The following is a 14,533-nucleotide window of genomic DNA, read 5'->3' as shown; positions in this document are numbered from 1 at the left end:
CTTTCTGGACCTTGATACGGAATAACGACCGTACTACTTGGCAACAACAACAACAGTGTTTATGGTATTTATTTTAACCTACAACATATACAGTACTTGCATATCTATTCATATATTGGAAAGGTAATCAGTTTTAACATTAAATATCTTGTCTTTGTCCCATACTTAAATGAATACAAATTGAAAAGGAAGGCAGTCTTGTGTTAGAAAAAAAAACATTTTTCCATCGTCATTGGAATTGGGGTAAACAAAGACATTAAAAAAAGATCCATGTTCTTTGCTTTATAAAGTGGTTATAAAGATGAAAGAAGTTCTGGAGCACTATGTCTGTACTTTGTAGCGCTAGCACTTTTATTTGTATCATCTGTGACTGGTGTTTTTGTTTGTAATGTTTGACAAGGAGAAATCGATGAACGCTAACAGTTAACCGCTAGGCTAGCTCCTTGCAATTAGCCACAACCCTTTTTTTCCCCCCCTGAAACAAACGACTTCGTTTTGCATGTTTTGTGACCGGTGTGGCGCATTTAAGGCCACTTGTTTGTGATGTTCGACAAAAAGGAGTAGCGGATGAAAACGCAGTTGACAGCTCAGCTTGTTGCGCTAGCGGAAAACATTTTGTGAGGCAAGGACGTTGCCTCTCATCTTCTGTGACTGGAGTGGCACGTTTGAGTCAGCGCTGAGTTTCGGCCCTTAACAATATGCTTGTCACTTGTGATCAAAAGGTAGCGTCGTGCAGAATGTTTTTAATCACGTTCGGTCTTCGTTTCATTTAATCGATGTAAGACCGCTCATACGAAGTAAAATATAGGCTGGGGACTGCTATAGGGTGGATGGATCCATACTTCATTCTGCGGTTGGTACAATATTTACAGATATGCTGTCTTTATTGTAATTTGGCCTCACGTTCACTTTGTAAACATTTGCATATGAATCATGTCTGAGGGCATGTGACTGCAGTGAATGAGTCTTGCAGACGTGCGCGGCGGCGTCTTTGGACAGCTTCCTTTGAGGGGATTAAAAGATTTACGGGAGTGCGTGTGACGGACGGCAACAGGCCCATTTAGTACTTGTTCATGCCGTCAAAAGTTGCGACTAAGAATTTATTTCTGGGAATCTCTCACATATAAACTATTGTCTGAATTACACGGATGAATCCACCATGCGTACAGACGTCAAGTTGAAAACCCTGATGATGCGATTTCTGGGTTAGTGTGACAAGAGAATGCGCCACATCACAACCGCAACCCCAACCCCCTCCTCGCTCTAAAACAGATGATACCATTGTAGCTGCGGGGCTTGAGTCTCGCATGACCACAACAGCCTCGCGAGAACACACGTCACTCTATTCTCACGCCTCTGAGGAGTCCAAACTCTTGTCACAAGGGAACCGGGTCGCACCTCTACAGTGGGCCACGGCGGACACGGGTGGAGGCAGGCAGGAAATGTCACAATGTGGTCGACTGTCTTCAAGTTTACATGGCTGAAACGGGACTTGGGTCTCGTTTACTGCCGGGAGACCCCAACGATAGCAGAAACTCAGCTGGTTACAAGACTCCTTCCTCCACCCAAAACGATAGTGAACCGAAACAATGTTTCTCCTTGAAATGAATGAGTAGAGAATAAAATATGTTCAATCCCCAGAACAGGTCAACTGTTTGAGAATGGGGGCGTTTGTGAACCGAGGATCCCGGTGTTTCCCACATATCATTTGTGGCAGCCTGCCAAAAATGATTTTTGGCTGCCACTGCGCTACCTGTCATTATGTAACCAACAAACGTACTGTATAACTTTCTTCAGCTTGACCGTGATTGAGCCGCTCTTATCTTTGTGTACGTCTGCTAATCGATACTGCCGCTTTCCCTTCTGATATGATGCTGCAAATAAAATACCGCAAATGATTGAAGTATCACAAATATTGCTATTAAAAATCTAATCGTGACAATCCCCACACTACTTCATGAAGTGTAATGGCCGTCAAGTCACAGCACAAGCAGGCTCTTTTTTTTTTTTTTTTAATTTGTGTAGCATAATTCTCGGTTTAGCGCACCTGGTTATAAGCCTCGGAAAACAAAGAGTTTAACCCTAGCACGGCGCTATCTAGCGTTAAAACTTTCTGCTAGCGTTAAACTCTTTCTGTGTACCGAGGCTTATAACCAGGTGCGCTAACGCTAACGCTAGCGCCGTGCTAACGCTAGCGCCGCATCACCGCACAACCCGCATGGTTGAAAGCGTGTGACAAAAGTGGAGGCTTGTTGGCCAGAAAATACGGAAGTTTACTGTTACAGAAAGCAGATTTTTATATTTTGTGGTCTGGAACAGTCTTTAGACTGCTTTACAGGAGACTAATGCTACGCCTTTATTTGGGGCTCGGACAGGTTTCCCGTGTGTATCAAAAGTTGCGGAAAGATTCATTTTCCCGTGTGAATGGAGAAATGAAAATGAGGATGGCATAATACAATGACTCTCATATACAGAACATGTGGGACATGGGAAAAGTAAACTTTTGGGCGATAATGATCTTTTAGCAAAAGTAATCAAATGTATTGTAATTTGAGAGTCGAGGCCTCAAAAGATAGCAGTTTATCATTCTAAACTGGAAATTAATTCAGTGAAATAAAAGCCATGATTTGGGCGTGAGCGCACATAAACACAAAGGGCTGGGAGTCGTAATGAGATCAGAGTCCATTCAGAGTAATGTTGTAAGAGCAATATCCGAGTAAATTAAAAGGGGAGTCATGCCAGGGTCTCGCAGCGCGTTTAATCCCACGCGACATACTTTGAAACAATGCAGAGCAATTTTGCTAATAGCGTGGAATAATGCAGAATACCACTGCTAATCTCATTACTTTTGCACTTTTGCACGGCTGCCATTGGCACACGGCACAAATCATGCGTTTTATGATGCTGTTGATGTCCAACTGTCTGCGGGCTTGTCATTCAGCTCGCTTGGAGGAGGCCGTTGAGACTAATCTGTTTAACATCACCGTAAGAACAGTAAAAAGAGGAAGAAAAAAAAAAAAAAGAATTCCATTGGGCTTGGCTGAGGTTTAAAGAGCAAGTTTCATGTTTAAAAGGATTCGCACGTCTTAAAGCTTGTCTTTCTGTTGTACGGGCTTAAATTGTGACTTTTTAGAAATAAAAGTATCGGGAGCGAGGACGGAAACTGCACATGTAATTTAGCAAGTCATTCCGCGACAGGGTAAAGTGCAGAAAACCACAATTTTCCAGAGCGCGTTTTCAAAACAAAGCGCATCCAAAATGAGCCAAACGTGGGGAGGGATGAACGGAATTTGTTAGCCGAAGGTCTTGACTTACAACTTTAATCCGTTCCAAGGCCAAGCACCGAACCCAATTTACTCGTGTAGATAAAAATCAATATTGTGCAACAACATTTATTAAAATTCCATTCATCTCTTTTAGCCCAAAGCAACCGCCACCATTTTGGGTTACTTGTTTTGTTCCCACACAGAAAAACAGTACTGTATTGGATACGAAAAGTAAAAAGAGACTACAAAGGCATAAACTGGTTTCATAAAGAGCTATTATGGCACATAGGGTGCCTTTAGGGGGCGTGGCCAAGTGAGTGGTAACAGGAACATGGCCAGTTAGTCTCTTTGTGATGGTCTGGACGTTTGGTTTTGGCCTCTTGCACGGAACTGTCCTCATTTTGTATTTTCAACTGTTTGTACGGTTTGAAAGTGCATCTGATGACATTTTGTTGAAGGTTTTGTGTGACATTTTACATGACATTGAGACAAATATCGTGGGCCTTTTCAAGATGTTTTTCCCGCGTAGAGTCCTGATTTGTTTTTCTTTGAACAAAGCTTGCAAAAGGTGCGCTGAGGTTTCACGTGATATGCAAACAAGTTTTTGGGAAAAATTACAAACATGTGCTTGAAAATTTGTAAAAAGCCAAAGAACATCTGACTACATCACACGAACTATGACCTTTGATGGGACGTCTTACAGAAATTGAAGCTTTGTGTGAGTTTTAAAAGGAATTTCACCAAAATACTTAATTACAGTTCAGAATAATACGAACGAAGACCAGAATTCTGTTGAGGCGGGCTGACGTTTTGTCGCATCGTGCTAACGCAGGGGGTGTCAAACTCATTTTTTGTCGCGGGCCACATCGTAGTTCTGGTTTCACTCAGAGGGCCTTTATGACGGTGAAACCATAAAAAATCGTTTATGACCTCATCATATTGGCGCGTGAAGATTTATGAATTGCTTTTGGAATCAGAAATCAACCGTAGTGGGTTTTTCCAACTATTTTTGATGTTTGGTAACATAAAAACACTTGCAATACCTCGTCAACGATATGACAATTTAAAATTTTGGGACAGATTTGAAGATGAATCACGGAAGTTGACGCACATTATTTGCCTTCGCGGGCCACATAAAATGACGTGGTGGGCGGGTTCTGGCCCCCGGGCGTTGAGTTTGACACCTGTGTGCTAACGTGTCATGAAACGTCGTCAATGACCGCGATCCATCTTGACAAACTAGATTTCATAAAATTTTTGCTGGCATATTGTTTTCTACTGTGCGTTCATATGACTAGTATAACAATGAAGTATTGTTTTCGCTTCCTTGGGAGCTTTTACAAACAAACAAAATCAGACTTTTGTCTTATCGTGATCTTAGCAAACTCATGCGTCATCAAAAATCATTTTGTAATCATAAGTTTGAAGTGCGGGGGTCCCATTATGCTCATATGACTGAGGTCACTCCTCCCACAGCCCCCACTTCCACTGACGTCACACGGGACCTTATTCAACTCGGCAATGCCGAGTCAAAATGTGACCGTCACTACTCGGACAGCGTGTTAACTGGACGCCACAATCTCCCCCATTATGGCGGCAACGCCAGACCGAATAGTTACAATATTTGCTTGTGTCAGACAAGCGACTTTATTCAGTGTATCAACAAGAAGACAATGGCCGCATTTCACCGGGCTGCAAGATTAGCCGGACAATGCCGGCCAGTGTCGCTCTTCCAAAGTGATCTCCATGAAAAGAGCCAGTTGTGGAAAAAAAAAAAAAAAGAAACGCACAGCTGAGCGTCGGACAAAGTGGATGTGTGAGATCGAGCCCGGCGGTCCGTCGTGACAAAGAAGGTGCGAAACCTGCAGCCGGTGGGCAATAAACGGACCTGGGATGACATTTCACGCAGTCCGTCGTGCAATTCTAAAAGTAAAATCTCAAAAGGCGCTGTTAATGTAGTACACAATATGCAGTAAAGCAATGTTTACATCAAGTTCAACCACAAACAAACAAAAAAAAAAAAAACATGGCTATCTAAATACCACCGTAACGACCAACATTAAAATACAGTAGTCGTAGGCTCGCTTTGTAATGCTAGTCACACCTTTGGCAACACTAGCTACCTTTTAATTCAATTTCACTCTTTAGGATAGTCGAAATGGTGGCTTACGGCCACGCTTCTCTGAGAATGCCCGATCTCGTCAGATCTCGGAAGCTAAGCTAAGTTTGGCCCTGGTTCGTACTTGGATCCGAGACCGCCTAGGAATACCAAGCGCTGTAAGATTCTCTCCGAGGCTAAATGCAGAGGGGTTGCGTTAGGAAGGGCATCCGGCGTAAAACTGTCCCAAACAAATATGCGTTTTTCTGAGATGACATGCTAACGGGACAAGTCGAAAAGAAAAGAAGAAGAAGGATAGTTGAAATAGTCGACTTAGCTATACATACGATGGTTGCTAGCAAGAGCCATAACAAACACGCACAGCATTTCCATATTTAGCATACTTAGAGTCACTGTGGTTCGCTCAACTTTCCCTTTCCTTCCCTGCTGGGAGCACCGCTCTCTTTCTTTGTCCCGATAACGGGGGAAATAATAGCAAATTAACAAAAACAATCTTGAGAAACACGAGCGAAAGTGCATGTTTACGCTTTAAGCACGAACCGGCGAGCTGTGACTGACCGCTAGACTCCGAGTGAGCAGTGGCTCGTCTTGGTGCTGCGGCGTGTGCTTACGTCATAGCTCCGCTCGAGTGGTCCACCGGGTCAACATGGGTTTCGGGTGTTCGGACACCAAGATTTGGGTTGAAAACCGATGCATTTTTTTACTCAGATTTTGTGGGTCGAAAACCAATTTGTACAACTACCGAGACGTTTGAATTTGAATGGACACATGCGGTTCAGACTCCCTGTGACCTGCACTAACAACCCAGGCCAAACCTCCCATCCTCCTCCCCATAATAAAAAAGTCATCTCTCAATCGAGCTGAGCGTTCTTCCTTGAGACCAATTACTAATTTGCCATTTCCTGGTAACTACGGGTGCTACAGAAAGGGCACAAAAACCAAGAAAAGTGAAATTCTTTATAGTGAACAGTGTAACAGTACGACATTAATAAGACTATAAAAACTACAACGGTTCCTGATTGGAAAAAGAGACATACCATATATTATCCCCCTATTTCAAACAGAAAACAGGTACCATAAATGTGACGAGCTTTTCGTCAAAATACACTAAGGTTCAAGCACTCAAGGCACAAGATTTTGACACTCCTTCTCAGCTGCAGTCAGACAAACGAAGAAACATCCACCGTTGTGGCGGACACATCTCCGAACAATCTAGTACAGGGGTTTTCCTTGTATGAGAGTACCAAAAGTTCTAACCCGACACCCGAGCCGCTTCACCTGGCTCCGCTCCATGCAGAGGGGCAGCAGCTCTACTCTGAGCCCCTTCCAGATGACTGAGCTTCTCACTTGTCACTCCCTAGGGGAAAGGCCTGACACCCTGCAGAACCAACTCATTTCAGCCGCTTGCATCTGTGATCTTGGTGTTTGGGTCACGACCCACAGCTCGTAACCATACGTGAGGGTGGGAACGTACATCGAGGACTTTGCCTTTGGGTTCAGTTTCTCCTTTTCCACATCACTGCAGACGTAGCAGCAAGCCGAGTGGTCCACCGGGTCAACATGGGTTTCGGGTGTTCGGACACCAAGATTTGGGTTGAAAACCGACGCATTTTTTTACTCAGATTTTGTGGGTCGAAAACCAATTTGTACAACTACCGAGACGTTTGAATTTGAATGGACACATGCGGTTCAGACTCCCTGTGACCTGCACTAACAACCCAGGCCAAACCTCCCATCCTCCTCCCCATAATAAAAAAGTCATCTCTCAATCGAGCTGAGCGTTCTTCCTTGAGACCAATTACTAATTTGCCATTTCCTGGTAACTACGGGTGCTACAGAAAGGGCACAAAAACCAAGAAAAGTGAAATTCTTTATAGTGAACAGTGTAACAGTACGACATTAATAAGACTATAAAAACTACAACGGTTCCTGATTGGAAAAAGAGTCGGCGAAAGAAAATGGGGTAATCTCCCCCTGCGCCCATTTTTGTCACAAATGTCAGTGTTATTCCTCATTGGGAGATTCAAACATTTCCAGATCATCTGCCAGTGGTAGAGGGCGATGGTTCTCAAAGCAATACAGTACACTGGAAATAATGATGCGCTGCACTTCGGGCAATGATTATGTGGCGGAAGAAGTAAGCAACGACTTACGGAAAGTACAAGCGGGTTACACATAGACACCATGTGATCGGGAGGAGCGTGCTAATCAATTAAATCGTTCCGAATTCCGTCAAATGAGTGGAATTGATTGATCAATCCTGTCTGGGAGCAAAATGAGCGCACTATAGCCAGTTCCAACTCAGTTTTTGTAAGAGTCTCAGACGCATTTTTTCTTAAAACTTCATTCACGAGAGCGACCCAAAAAAACCACAGGAAAAGCATGGCCGCTATGAATATCATAACAACAGGCAAGGAAGTCAGACTTGGACCAGAAATGCTCAACCCGAGTTCTGATGTCCGTGCTTCCTGCAACGTGTCTGGATTAAAATGATAACTTGAAATACTTTTGGCGTCCTCACTAGGGTCACGGATTACTGGAGCCTCTCCCAGCTGACTTTGGCCGAGAGGCAATGTAGACCCAAGACTGGTCGCCGGCCAAACGCAGGGCATAGACAGACAAGTATTCACACTAATTTAATTTAGTCTTGCAGTTACCTAACGTGGATGTTTTGAGAATATGGGAAGTCATGCGAAAATGGGGAGACCATGCAAACTCCACACTGGACGGTTAATATTAGAATCCAGAATCACTCAAGTGTGAGACAGACACGCAAACCGTTATTCCGCTGTGCTGCACTAAAAGAGACATACCATATATTATCCCCCTATTTCAAACAGAAAACAGGTACCATAAATGTCACGAGCTTTTCGTCAAAATACACTAAGGTTCAAGCACTCAAGGCACAAGATTTTGACACTCCTTCTCAGCTGCAGTCAGACAAACGAAGAAACATCCACCGTTGTGGCGGACACATCTCCGAACAATCTAGTACAGGGGTTTTCCTTGTATGAGAGTACCAAAAGTTCTAACCCGACACCCGAGCCGCTTCACCTGGCTCCGCTCCATGCAGAGGGGCAGCAGCTCTACTCTGAGCCCCTTCCAGATGACTGAGCTTCTCACTTGTCACTCCCTAGGGGAAAGGCCTGACACCCTGCAGAACCAACTCATTTCAGCCGCTTGCATCTGTGATCTTGGTGTTTGGGTCACGACCCACAGCTCGTAACCATACGTGAGGGTGGGAACGTACATCGAGGACTTTGCCTTTGGGTTCAGTTTCTCCTTTTCCACATCACTGCAGACGTAGCAGCAAGCCAACTGTTGGTATGGTGCTCCATTCTAACCTTGCTCGTAGCAAAGACTCCAAGATACTTGAAGTCCTTTACTTGGCGCAGGAGTTCCTCCCAGACCTGGAGCCGGCATTCCATCCTTTTCAACTGAGGACCATAGATTCAGACTGCTTTACTGTAGACCATAAACCACTCCAGAGAAAATTGTACATGGTGACGATGAAGCCAGCAGAACGGCAAAATGGAGAGGCGTACTGCAATACCGAGTCCCCCATACCAAACGTCCTCGATGCCTCAGATACAACAAGAAATTTTGTCCAGGATGGTAACAAAGGGCAGCTTTGGTGGAGTCCAACTACCCAACTTACTTCCGGCAAAGCGGACCAAATTCTTACACAGGTCATAAAGCAACTGAACAGTCCTAATCAAAGGGTCCTGTAACCCCATACTCCCAGAGGACCCCCGCAAAGAACATCCCGAGTGACTTGGTGGAACGCCTTCCCCATGTCCATAAAACTCATGTCGGCTTGAGGAACTAGACCTCATGCACCCTCCAAGACCTTGCTGAGGGTCTAGGCCAGGACCAAAACCACACCCCTTCCTGCTGAATCTGAGATTCAACTTCCGAATGGACCCTCATCTCCAGAACCCTTAAATGGAAGCTGACAAGCATGATTGAGCTCTATGTAGCTGGAACACACCCTCCAGTCCCCCTTCTTAAAAACAGGGATTAACACCCCAGTCTCGCAATCCAGAGACGCTCTCCCCGACGTCCACGCAATTTTCAAGAGGTGTGTCAGCCAGCCCCACAACATCCAGAGCATTTACTAACTCGGTGCGGATCTCATCCACCTCGGGGGCAGTTTTTATAATACAATTATTTATTATAATTCTAAATGTATTATTGCTTTAACCTATGCACAAGAACAACCACAGATGTAGAAAATTTCTCTTCACCACACGTAAGATACAAAATCAGAAATGCTTACAGTCTTTTCTAATCAAAATATACGTGTCCCCTTTACATTGCATGCAGTATACAGGAGGGAAAGTTTTATTACCTTTGGTTGCATAATTTTTGTGAAGCTGTTAGAAGAAGAGCAAAAGCAACAAGATTGAAGTCTCCAATGACGAATACGACAGCATCGGCATCACAGATGTCGATGGCCGGGGACATTGAAATTGTCGTCTCCCAATTACTGCGTGACATCACTCACTTTTGCCAACAAACGGAGTTTGAAAATAAACTAGCAAGAGTGGTTTTCTAATAGCCGATAGCTTGCCCATTAGCAAGTAACACATAAAAGTGAATTAGTTAAATCCACTTGCCAAATTTTGTCATCTCTTTCGTTTTACTTTACTACATCCCTCTCCAAATACCCTTCGGGATACACACAATCCACAATGGGTTTGTTTACAAAATGCACAATGCACGAAAGATATATAGGACAAAAGAACAGGTGGAAAATCACAAATGGATGAGATAATCGCAGCACTGCTGTAACAGGCCGCCATCTTAAAGGCACCATCTTTGATTGTTTCATCATTAGTGATAGACTATGCAGCATTCTGACTTACGAACAAATTCGGGTTACCGGGCTGGTGAAGGAACAGAACACCGCCGTAAACCGAGGACCCCTCGTATGTTCTGTTTATCAGCAGCTAACGCTGATAACGCAGCTCGCTGATCCTAATCTCTGCACCCAACACCGCAGGTACGCTTAACTTTTTAGCTTTGACATGAAAGTGTTCCAGGGTAGTCCGAGCGTCGAATGGAAAAGGCGGATCCTCGCCTAGCCTTGATGCCGAGACGTGGGCGGAGGAACTAAAAGCAGGGGCGGTTATATGGAAATACACAACAGTGCAACAATTTATGAAAATAACTCACGAAATATCCACTTGGAATTCACTGCAGAGACTCAACTATTTAGGTAGAACTAATTTAAAAGTCAACTTTCCATAATATAGCAAAGATAAAGTTAATCATGTGATACTCGCGGAATTAGGGTCCCACGCGAAAGAGGATGTCTTGTGCGTTTTGACTAAACGAAGGTCTTCTCCTCATGCCAACGTAGTTGCTTGGCATTAAGATGCCATAAAATGACGTCAATGCAATATTTTCAAATCAGACACGGCTTTGGCTTGAGCACAAAAACAGTGAATAGGGAAGCTTTTATGTTAATAATAAAGGATGTTTTCCAAAAATCAATCTTCCGGTGTGGCGGAGAAATATGTTAGAATAGTACAGGACATGTATGAGGACAGCAGAACAGCGGTGAGATGTGCCGTAGGTGTGTCAGAAGAATTTAAGGTGGAGGTGGGACTGCATCAGGGATCCGCCCTTAGCCCCTTCCTCTTTGGGGTAGTAATGGACAGGCTGACAGATGAGGTTAGACTGGAATTGATATTGTGATCTGCAGTGAAAGCAGGGAGCAGGGGGAGGAAAAATTAGAAATATGGAGGCACGCACTGGAAAGGAGAGGAATGAAGATTAGCCGAAGTGCATGAATGAGAGGGGCGTTGGGGGAAGAGTGAAGCTCCAGGGAGAAGAGATAGCAAGGGTGGACGACTTCAAATACTTGGGGTCAACAATACAGAGCAATGGAGAATGTGGTAAGGAAGTGAAGAAACGGGTCCAAGTGGACTGGAACAGTTGGCGGAAGGTGTCTGGTGTTCTTTGTGACAGAAGAGACCAAAGTCTATAAAACAGCGGTGAGGCCAGCCATGAAGTACGGATTAGAGACGGTGGCGCTGAAGAAACAACAGGAAGCAGAACTGGAGGTGGCAAAAATCAAGATGTTGATGGTTCTCGCTCGGAGTGAGCAGATTGGATAGGATTAGAAATGAGCTCATGAGAGGGACAGCCGAAGTTGGATGTTTTGGAGACAAGGTTCGCAAGAGCAGACTTCGATGGTTTGGACATGTCCAGAGGTGAGAGAGTGAGTATATTGGTAGAAAGGTGCTGAGGATGGAGCTGCCGGGCAAAAGAGCAAGAGGAAGACCAAAGAAAAGATTGATGGATGTGGTGAGGAGGATGCACGAGATAGGAAAAACATGACACGCCGTTGCGACCCCTAACCTGGACAAGCCGAAAGGAAAAGAAGATGTTGTTCCAAAAATCAATCTTCAAATAGGTTAGATTCCGAATACCACGTTGCAAAATGTGCAGGGGAACATTTCCGACATGATTAATTGACAGTCAACTCCTCCAATTGGCTGACAACCAGGTCATGGTGTACCCTGCCTCTTGCATAAAGGATGGATGGAAAAATTCGTGTTTACTTTTGGACTCACGATTGGGTACATCTGAGAGCCTAAACTTTGTTTTTAATTTTTAGTGGTTGTGGAATCAATACTCCTACTTTTAATATGTTTAGTTCTACTCATATATATAGAATGTGTGTACTTTTTTCCCACCTCCGCTATGCACATCTCTCCGGCTATCCAGTCATCCTCATCATCCCCATCGTGTGTTTTGATTCCGGTTTTAAGATGGACGGGCCGCCCTTTGCACGAACTTGACACACATAACCCGATTAGAGAGCAGCTTTAATTGGTTATCGGAAGGCAATTATTTGAAGCTAAATCAACAGGAGGCTGTCTGCGGGGGCCTTGTTGTGTACTATTTGTGCGGTCAGCGCGGCTCCGACTGCAGTGCATCCATCCCAGCTGCTGCAACACAAGAGACCCCCAACCCCCCTCCACCAACACCACCACCCCACAGAATCCCGTTGCAAAAAAACATCACCTCACACTAACAGATTTTTTTTTATACATGTATAGGCTACATTCTGCATTATGGTTTTCAATTTGGGGGGGGGGGGGGGGACAACAACAGGCAGCAGTGCAAGCAATTTAAATGCAACTCGTGTGTAGGAAAATAAACGAAACGTGCTTACCGGAGAGGAGGTGGGATGGTGGTGGTGGTGGTGCTGCTGCTGTGCGGGGGGAATTAAAACTAATCCATCGGAGTTCCCAGCCGGTGACTATTCGTCTATCTCGCTGTTAATGTTTGTATTAATTTTTTTTCTTTCTTCTCCGAAAGGCGGGGTAAAAGGGGGAAAGAGAGAAGAAGAGTGAGAGAGGGGGGGAAGAGAGAGAGAGAGAATAGCGGCGCACGTCCCTGCCGATTTGGGAGCTCCTGTGGCTGCCGTGCGTACATCACGCCCGTGACGAAGGCGGAAAAAAGGCGTCAAGACGGCTGTAATAACAAATGCCATATCCGGACTTTACACTTCAAATTAATTTCTGTAGTCCCAACGTCAAAATAATTTCATGATTTGAATTTACCCATTCAAACCATTTGCACTAAATACATTTTTCAACATGCGATCGAGCAAAAATAATGTTAGTAAATACATGTTCAAGCGCTCAAAAGACGAGATGAGCTTTTACTTTGAAAAACATTCCGCCTGCGGTCGTCTTTCGTCAGTCGTTTTTGGGAGGCTAAAGTTTGATTGACACCGCACTGGGCCAATCACGCCCTACAACGGGGAGCAGGCCCCTCCCTCCCTCGCATCATTTTTCGCTGCTTTGGAATGACTGAATCAAGAGCAAATCATTCTTTTTTCTTTCCATCAAAATTTAAAACGGATTGCTGAAAACAACAACAAAGCAGTTTTCACCCTTTTACCTACCTTTTCGTTTTATTATAATAGAAAGAGACTTGACAAATATGTGAAACGAAAGTGCCTGAAGACATGTAAACGTTGACCATTTGTAGTGTACGTTTTATTTTGCAATTTTCTCTTTTAATAATATGGATATCAATTGAATATGACACTAACCTAATCCCCAAACAGTATTTTTACAATGATTTTTTTTTAATATTTCATGAGAAATCATTTGTAATGTAGAAATTACTGTTTTCCTATAAGTCAATGTATGGCTTCATAATGTGAGGATAACATGAAGTACCCGGAGAAAGTCCACGCAAGCACGGGGGGCACATGGGGGGGAGACATGCAAACTCCACACAGGAAGGAAGGAGCGAGACTCGAACCCAGAACCTCACGACTGTAGGACAGACATGTTGAGCACTACTTCCCTCCGGTACCAATAATTTACCCTCTATATTATGATGATATGATTTGATTTCATTAATCACAATTCTTTCCTTTAATCTCTATTCAATTCTTATGATTTGATTGAATCATTTTCCTTAAACTCGTCAAATTAGTGATGACTATTTAAAACCGATGAAAAATATTTAAGGGTTTTAGGCACGCGTAGACTGATTTTTTAAGATTTTTTTTGAAATGATGGACAAGGAAATTAAGCATGTAAATGTCCAATTTCTGTCTTAGAAACCATAAATTTCTGCATGTTTTGTTTTCAAGGCCATCGCTCGGTTAAGTCTCATCTTGCACGTAGAATTAATGTAGATGTGAATCAGCGTTCCGTGCATCTAACATCCCAATCTCGACTGGCTTTGCCCCCTCCCCTTTCCCCGGGGATTTTTACATATTCATACGGCGGCGTGGCGTGAAAACGGCAGCTTTGCATGTCATCACGATAGGACAACAATGAAGCGTGGCCTAGTTGGCCCGCGCGGTGACGCGGGGAGGGCGGGGTGCGGGAAAGTCACCCTAATCCTGCGCCGTTTTGTCTGCGTCCGCTCACTCTCGCCGACCGGCGTGGCACTCCTCCGCGGAGAACCTCTCCGTGCCGGGTGCCATTTTGGACTGGTTGCCATGGAGATGCGGGTCACGTAGCGACGGTCGCCGCTGCCGGCGGAGTCCGAGGGCTGCGGGCCGGCTGGTTCAGGCGGCGGTATGAACTCATTAGATGTGGGTCACTGGGAAGCTCCGGCTGCAACAAGCAGATAAGATGCTGTTATGCAAGGAGAGGCGAGCGCT

General features: G+C 44.5%; 1 protein-coding gene across 1 annotated transcript in view; it reads right to left on the bottom strand.

The window, feature by feature from the left end:
• The window catches only part of fyna (FYN proto-oncogene, Src family tyrosine kinase a), a 34,981-nt gene extending 22,154 nt beyond the window's left edge, over positions 1–12,827 (bottom strand). Inside the window, exon 1 of the mRNA XM_061844874.1 lies at positions 12,575–12,827. The gene's annotated coding sequence lies outside the window, so the exon portion shown is untranslated. The remainder of the gene's footprint in view (positions 1–12,574) is intronic.
• Between the last annotated feature and the right edge of the window lie 1,706 nt (positions 12,828–14,533).

Source organism: Syngnathoides biaculeatus, chromosome 15 (assembly GCF_019802595.1).
Source record: "Syngnathoides biaculeatus isolate LvHL_M chromosome 15, ASM1980259v1, whole genome shotgun sequence".
Taxonomy (NCBI): domain Eukaryota; kingdom Metazoa; phylum Chordata; class Actinopteri; order Syngnathiformes; family Syngnathidae; genus Syngnathoides; species Syngnathoides biaculeatus.
The sequence above is the reverse complement of the archived record's forward strand: the minus strand, read 5'-3'. Positions and strand labels throughout refer to the sequence as shown.